The sequence below is a fragment of the Ylistrum balloti genome, unplaced genomic scaffold (assembly GCF_031769215.1).
Source record: "Ylistrum balloti isolate Yb309-2 unplaced genomic scaffold, AGI_CSIRO_Ybal_v1 Utg369560, whole genome shotgun sequence".
Classification (NCBI taxonomy): domain Eukaryota; kingdom Metazoa; phylum Mollusca; class Bivalvia; order Pectinida; family Pectinidae; genus Ylistrum; species Ylistrum balloti.
Window position 1 is genome coordinate 408262 of NW_026781861.1, and position 9156 is coordinate 417417.

Genomic DNA, 9156 nt, shown 5'->3' on the forward strand with positions numbered 1-9156 from the left:
CCTTTTTTTTAACCTAAAGTTTGGTGTCTCCTCTGGTCCTTTTTCTTTTATCTAACGTTTGGTGTCTCCTCGTGTCCTTTTGTCTTCGTTCAAGTGTCTTCTTTCCGTTTTCTTTTTAAGTATATCTTCCGTTGACCTTTTCCAAGTCTTCTGTCGCATTCTCTCATGCCTTTGTTTTATTATCTCCCTTGTTCATATTGTTTTACATGCAATTTAGAAATTTGATCTATTTTTGTCTTTTTAATTCCTATTTTAATTGAAACTTTATCGCTACCCCATCTCATGCCTGAATAGTTGTACTAAATTATCTCCCTTGCTAATGAGAGAGCAGCACTTTTAGCGTTGCTTTAGATGAACAAAGTTACCTAAAAGCTCATTATGGAATGTATTTAGCGACCATTTCGTCTGTTATTTCTATCTAACAACATCCGGTTCCTTCTCCTCCGCCAGATTATCTGTAGCAGTTTACATCGATCATGATGTTTAGTGTTTATATATACGGCCTTTGGTCTCTCTACCTATACATTCACAAAGATAACATCCCTGTCCATTGCCAAGAAATAAAAATGTAATTACATACTCTCTACATATTAATGTTCATAAGCAGCTGCACATTTAATACTCTGAGTCTTAGATATATTTCTCAATAGAAATCCATTTAGATACTGATTTCAGATATACTTGCACCGTCGTCTTTGAAATTTCATTACATTTTTTATTTTATTTTTTTTTTGTCGAGTATATCCGTAACGTTTTCAGAATAAATTAATTCTTTTAACCTTCCTTTAACATATAAAAAAAACATATTTCTAAGCAGAAAAAACAGGCTTCCGGAGAGCACGCTTATTGGTATGGGTAAACAAAAAACATAAATTTATCTTTATCTTATTTTTGGAAATATGTATCTTATTATCTTAATGGTGCCTATCTTGGAAGATATTAAAAAGAATCGAAGCATCTCTGCTAGCTCCCATTGTCTGTACCATGGAAATATTTACGTGACATTCATACTCGTATCATCTTTATTAATGTTTTGTTAAAGATGCATTTGAAATAGTATTGCTGATGATCAAAGAAATAATAGTTTAATTCTAACAGAACTTGCCCGTACTGTTGTTATTACTTCAGTGGTCATATATATATTCCAGTAATACACATCCAACGAACAATTGTTTGTTAGAATCCAGTACCAATATTGGATCATACCGTCGATATTACTTACTAGATTATATATATAGAAGATCCAGTACCAATATTGGACCATACCGTCGATATTACTTACTAGATTATATATATAGAAGATCCAGTACCAATATTGGACCATACCGTCGATATTACTTACTAGATTCTATATATAGAACATCCAGTACCAATATTGGACCATACCGTCGATATTACTTACTAGATTCTATATATAGAAGATCCAGTACCAATATTGGACCATACCGTCGATATTACTTACTAGATTATATATATAGAAGATCCAGTACCAATATTGGACCATACCGTCGATATTACTTACTAGATTCTATATATAGGAGATCCAGAACCAATATTGGACCATACCGTCGATATTACTTACTAGATTATATATATAGAAGATCCAGTACCAATATTGGACCATACCGTCGATATTACTTACTAGATTATATATATAGAAGATCCAGTACCAATATTGGACCATACCGTCGATATTACTTACTAGATTATATATATAGAAGATCCAGTACCAATATTGGACCATACCGTCGATATTACTTACTAGATTATATATATAGAAGATCCAGTACCAATATTGGACCATACCGTCGATATTACTTATTAGATTCTATATATAGAAGATTCAGTATCAATATTGGACCATACCGTCGATATTGACTTACCAGATCCTATATATAGGAGATCCAGAACCAATATTGGACCATACCGTCGATATTACTTACTAGATTTTATATATAGGAGATCCAGCACCAATATTGGACCATACCGTCGATATTACTCACTAGATTATATATATAATATATATATTGATATTATAGATTATATATATAGGAGATATATATAATATTACTTACTTGATTCTATACATAGAAGTAGAACCAATTTACCATACCGTCGATATTACTTACTAGATTATATATATAGAAGATCCAGTACCAATATTGGACCATATATATTACTTACTAGATTATATATATAGAACATCCAGTACCAATATTGGACCCTACCGTCGATATTACTTACTAGATTTGTTATAGCACAATATTACCATAGATATTACTTACTAGATTCTATATATAGGAGATCCAGAACCAATATTGGACCCTACCGTCGATATTACTTACTAGATTATATATATAGAAGATCCAGTACCAATATTGTGTTGATATTACTTACTAGATTATATATATATAGAAGATCCAGTACCAATATTGGACCATACCGTCGATATTACTTACTAGATTCTATATATAGAAGATACAGTACCAATATTGGACCATACCGTCGATATTACTTACTAGATTCTATATATAGGAGATCTAGTATAAGATGTATAAGTTATAAGATGAAGGTGACTGTGTAGTCATCGGAACGTCACACTCGAATCTTCTACTGTTTGTGTTATAAGATGAAGGTGACCGTGAAGTCATCGAAACGTCACACTCTAATCTCCTACTGGTGGTGTTATAAGATGAAGATGACTGTGTAGCCACAGAAACGTCACACTCTAATCTTCTACTGACTGTGTTATAAGATGAAGGTGACTGTGTAGCCACAGAAACGTCACACTTTAATCTTCTGCTGACTGTGTTATGAGATGAAGGTGACTGTGTAGACACAGAAACGTCACACTCTAATCTTCTACTGACTGTGTTATGAGATGAAGGTGACTGTGTAGAGACAGAAACGTCACACTCTTATCTTCTGCTGGTTATGTTATCAGATGAAGGTGACCGTGTAGTTATCGAAACGTCACACTCTAATCTTCTACTGACTGTGTTATAAGATGAAGGTGACTGTGTAGCCACAGAAACGTCACACTTTAATCTTCTGCTGACTGTGTTATAAGATGAAGGTGACTGTGTAGCCACAGAAACGTCACACTCTAATCTACTACTGGTTGTGTTATAAGATGAAGGTGACTGTGTAGTCATCAAAAACGTCACACTCTAATTTTCTGCTGGTTGTGTTATAAGATGAAGGTGACCATGTAGTCACAGAAACGTCACACTCTAATCTTCTACTGGTTGATTGTGTTATAAGATGAAGGTGACTGTGTAGCCACAGAAACGTCACACTTTAATCTTCTGCTGACTGTGTTATAAGATGAAGGTGACTGTGTAGCCACAGAAACGTCACACTCTAATCTTCTACTGACTGTGTTATGAGATGAAGGTGACTGTGTAGCCACAGAAACGTCACACTCTTGTCTTCTGCTGGTTATGTTATAAGATGAAGGTGACCGTGTAGCCACAGAAACGTCACACTCTAATCTTCTACTGACTGTGTTATAAGATGAAGGTGACTGTGTAGCCACAGAAACGTCACACTTTAATCTTCTACTGACTGTGTTATAAGATGAAGGTGACTGTGTGGCCACAGAAACGTCACACTCTAATCTTCTACTAGTTTTGTTATAAGAACTTCTGTTTAGTGTTATGATGTATTTTAACGATAATGTTATATTATGAAATGACATTTGGCGTAATGTTTCAACTGCTTGCTGATGTGATGTGTATTGATGGGATTGTTGTAAGGGGCATGTCACGACTGCTTACTTGGTCTGAAAAGAGTAGATGATTCTATATGCCAGTGGTGGCATTTTGGATACTTTTCCATCTACTGTTTTTTTCGTGAAAGAGTGGTTCAAACATAATCAGCGTATCTGTTAAAACATGGCATTCAGCAATAAGCATTCATCCCAATAGAATCCAGATAAGTACTTACTAAGTGACAAGGTAAAAAAAATCACATATGAATTTCAAACGAAAAGCAAAACGACATGCTTGGCCTTTTCGCAAACAGATCGCGCTGAGATATCAAAATTGAAAGTAAGTTCTGCCAACGAAACCTATAAGAACACACTGCAACAGGAGAATTACACAAAGATATGGGAAACCATGAATTTTAATGGGACTTTAATTCATCCGAGAAATTCAAACAAGACTTTTTACACCCCAAAAGATACTCCTGTAACCATTTTATCAGAACAAACATCTCCTTGAGACAGATCAGACACGTTATGAATTCGTGTCTATATCCCGCTGACGCTTGTTCGCGAGGCAACAGATGACACAAGATAGGCTGGGTTGGGGAGAGGGATAAACACTTAAGTAAGTTTGATATGAGGATAAGATGAAAGAACATGCCAGTATTGTTACAGATATATTTAAACATTCCTGATAGCTTAAAGGAGCATCAGTGCATATAATGCAAGTGTACATGATAACATCGAATTATACATAAGCAACACATGTTTACAAAAATATACACAGCTCCATTTGATGTTGCTGATATTAAATTTTATCACTCAAAGCATACTTTGTGTCATAAAAAAGCAATTTCGTAATGAACGTTGCACGCTTGATATCCTTTGTATTCTTGTTTCTTTAAAATTTCAACATTTCAGCTTTAAAACAGAAGGACATGCAAAGGAACAAACTGAAGGTCTGTTATTACTGGACATCTTACAAAATAACCTTTAAGATACTTAACAAAATAGTTTTGTCATGCAAGATATGCTTTTCTTTTTATGTTTCTCTATTCTATACACACCCACACACACACTCCTCACACAACCACCCCCCCCCCTACACACACCCATACACACGCAGGCACTCACGCACATCCACACCCACACCCACACTCCTCACCCACCACACACACACACACACACACACACACACACACACACACACACACACACACCTCACCCCCCCCACACACAAACAAAACCAAAGAAGAAGAAGAAGAAGAAAAAAAAAAACAACCGACATGTCAACAGAATGTTAATTGTTTTAATTCACGAGCAAATTCGATGAGACTCCTTGTAAAAGTCAAAGGAGAATTACACCAGGTGTTCCTGAAGAGTGAGTGTCTTCTGCTTCATCGACGACATCTGCCATATAAACCTTGGTCCATCCAAGTAAGTCACGTTTTCAAATGAAAACAAGACATACAACAACAGAACCAGGGATTTTTATAATTTTACAACACCATCACATTTATGATACAAGTTGATGATGTGCTGTCATTTTTCCTTTCCATGTATTGAGGAATTTGAGGTAGGTGTGAGATGTAGACGAGTCTGTTTCCTCCTTGATTTCAAATTCTAGTGAGTTTAAACGATGACTATGACCAATATTTTGCAGTAAAATGAAGGACTATGCAAGGTGTTTTATGTGTCTATTAAATTCTAAATCATTCAGCGTCGAATCGACAACAAACAAATCACCGAAGAGAAGAAAACTATGACAGATGTTTAAAAACGATGACATTGAATTACGCCATAAACATGTCATATTATTACGTAATTACTGTTTTTATTTTACAAATTAAAGACATAAACGAAAACATTAAATTGTCAACGGATGGCTTCAAATTTTTACGGAATTGTGGCTATACAAGAGACGTAGAGGATTGATAATGTCTATGTGTCGACATCGTATTGTCAGAATATCCGAGGCTTAAGGTTACAAGTAATAAACACAGTATCGTTATATATCTAACACCAGAAATGAAACACTCAGCACTGTCTTGGTGTGTGTATTAACGTGATCCTTATTGTAGAAATATACAAACAGAATTAGGATTGCTCGGTAACTGCGGGAAACCTTCTCATACATAATCCAGTCGGTCCAAGGAAGAATAACTTGAAATTCACACATTAGTTAAGCAATAATGCAGATAACCGTCAATCGATTATGCTACGGACCTCCCTTAGTTATATTGGATTCCGATACTTCACAAGAAGCCATATATACAGCGTTTTATTGCTGGTTCATTGCTGCTCCGTAGAACATGTATCAAAGCTTTTTACAACTATTTTCAGCACAGTTTATAAAATCAGGTTTACCATATGACAAACTTTATGGTATGTGGATATTGAAGACCTCCAAACATCGTCAAACCAGTATTGAACACAATTCCAAACAAACTTTTTTTATACAAGAACATTAGATTATCGACTGTGCGCACTACCATACTCCATTACATTTGTTCTTTTGTTTTGGTAGCTTTCTTTTCTAATGATGGTACAATTTTGTGGTCGTGGACTAAATTGAATCCTGTTTCAAGGCGTCCAATTCAAAGAAGAAGTCGATTCGGTGAAAGAATTTCTGGTTGCAAAATGCCATCAAGTTGATGGGAGAGCCTCCAAAAGGCTGTTGGAATACCCATGGGAACATACCGTGACCCATTATTGGCTGGCTTGATTTTGTGTGTTCAAACGGGGCCGAGAGTATCAAGAGCTTTTCAAAACAGTGAACAAATGTCTTTTAAAATTCTTCACTTCCAGACATATTAATGACGTCTTATCTCATTGAGATATATTCTGTTTCTCCTTGTGACATGAAACTGAACTATTTGATGCTCATTAGTTTGCCTGTCGGTTCCGTTGTTGTATACCTTGTTCTCGTTTGAGAACGTAACATTACTTACTAGGATCCAATGTTTACATGGCTGGTGTCGTCGATGAAGCAGAAGACGCTTACTATTCCGGAACATATGGTCTTATTCTACTGGTACTTCGCCCTAGTTCTATTGAATTTAGTTTGAATTCTGATTATATTGCGGTGTTGGTATTTTCTTTTAATAACATGCAATGTATCTTCTATATCAGCCTCTTATCTCAGACTACAACGAATATAACAAGGACAGCTTTTTACCAAGCTTCAAGATAAACATAGTGTTTTAAATTTCCATATTGTAAATTTTCAATTTCTGGAGGCTTACATCCTAAATTTCAAACTTTTGTTTTATCAGGTTGTATTACTTCAATTATTAAATGGCTTTTTGTAAACATCACAACAAAGGGTTTTTGTAAACATCACAACAAAGAGTTTTTGTAAACATCACAACAAAGGGTTTTTGTAAACATCACAACAAAGGGTTTTTGTAAACATCACAACAAAGGGTTTTTGTAAATCACAACAAAGGGTTTTTGTAAACATCACAACAAAGGGTTTTTGTAAACATCACAACAAAGGGTTTTTGTAAACATCACAACAAAGGGTTTTTGTAAACATCACAACAAAGGGTTTTTGTAAACATCACAACAAAGGGTTTTTGTAAACATCACAACAAAGGGGTTTTGTAAACATCACAACAAAGGGTTTTTGTGAACATCACAATAAAGGGTTTTTGTGAACATCATAACATCTTATCCTTTCTACTTCCAATAATCTCTTCACACTATAATCTTACTGTCCGATTATTCCAATGTCTCTGGTATGTGTGATTTGATAACTAGACTTTGTGTAGCAGAAGTCTATAAATCGTATATCTATTAATAGAACAGTTCTATCGTGCACCTATTAATAGATCAGCGCTATCGTATATCTATAAATAGATCAGCGCTATCGTATATCTATAAATAGATCAGCGCTATCGTATACCTATTAATAGATCAGCGCTATCGTATATCTATAAATAGATCAGCGCTATCGTATATCTATTTATGGATCAGCGCTATCGTATACCTATTAATAGATCAGTGCTATCGGTCTATTACATATTGATTAAATATAACATAATAAAAAAATCTGACGACCCGAGTAGGTATTGGTAATTGAATCTACTGAGAAGTTTATTTTTTGTGGCATTTTCAACCACTTGATGGCTGTTTACAAACAAAATCATAGGACAGTAAAGCATGGCATGGCATCCAAATGAGATGGAATAAAGTAGAATATTTTAAAAATTCAGTACTAAATTTCTATTTTAGTATGCTGTCATTATTACGTGTCGTTTCCTGTACATCATATCATGATATAAACCATCATCAGTGTAATTTATTTACACTTTAAATTCCAAATGATTACATTCGTGAATTTGAGAAATACTTTATTGTATATAAAGCCATTTTGTGGTAACGACCGGAGATAGAGCGGGAATAGACAGTATACAACACTGATAATGTGATGTTGATATGCTGTGCAGACAACACTGATAATATGATGTTAAGATGCTGTGCAGACAACACTGATAATGTAATGTTGAGAGGCTGTGCAGACATACTGATAATATGATGTTGAGAGGCTGTGCAGACATCACTGATAATGTGATGTTGAGAGGCTGTGCAGACATCACTGATAATGTGAGGTTGAGAGGCTGTGCAGACAACACTGATAATATAATGTTGAGAGGTTGTGCAGACAACACTGATAATTTGATGTTGAGATGCTGTGCAGGCATCACTGATAATGTGATGTTGAAATGCTGTGCAGACAACACTGATAATTTGATGTTGAGATGCTGTGCAGGCATCACTGATAATGTGATGTTGAAATGCTGTGCAGACAACACTGATAATATGATGTTGAGATGCTGTGCAGACAACACTGATAATGTGATGTTGAGATGCCGTGCAGAAAACACTGATAATGTGATGTTGAGATGCTGTGCAGACAACATTGCAATATTCACATTGAGACAGAAGGCAGTGGTGGAGATATCGTTATGTGTATATTGCTGCTATTGGAAACACACATACCTGTGTAGATACGAGCATGGTTCTGTCTTGTTTCTATAGGAAACAAATATGTCTTTGTGCTTACGAGTATTTTCATGTCTTATTACTATTGAATACACATGTCTTTTTGGTTACAAGTATTGGTAACACATTTGACATGGTACATCCTAGTTAGACTCTCTTTGGTAACTATTGGAATTACTCTCGCCTTTATACGTTTTTGAGTGAGCTGGCTAGTGACCGAATGGTCGATGCTCTGGTAAGACAAACCAGGTTATTGGCCGTGGAGCTTTATTTATGTTTTATCTCTTTCTCCCCTTTTCATAACCTAAAGATCTAAACATGTAACTAAAAATAGGGTCTAACAAAGTTGTCAACAATGTACTAAGTAAATAATTTAACATTGGTGATAGAGCAGAGACAGCAATTATAAAAACTAACCGGAAACAATGATCCATAGACAA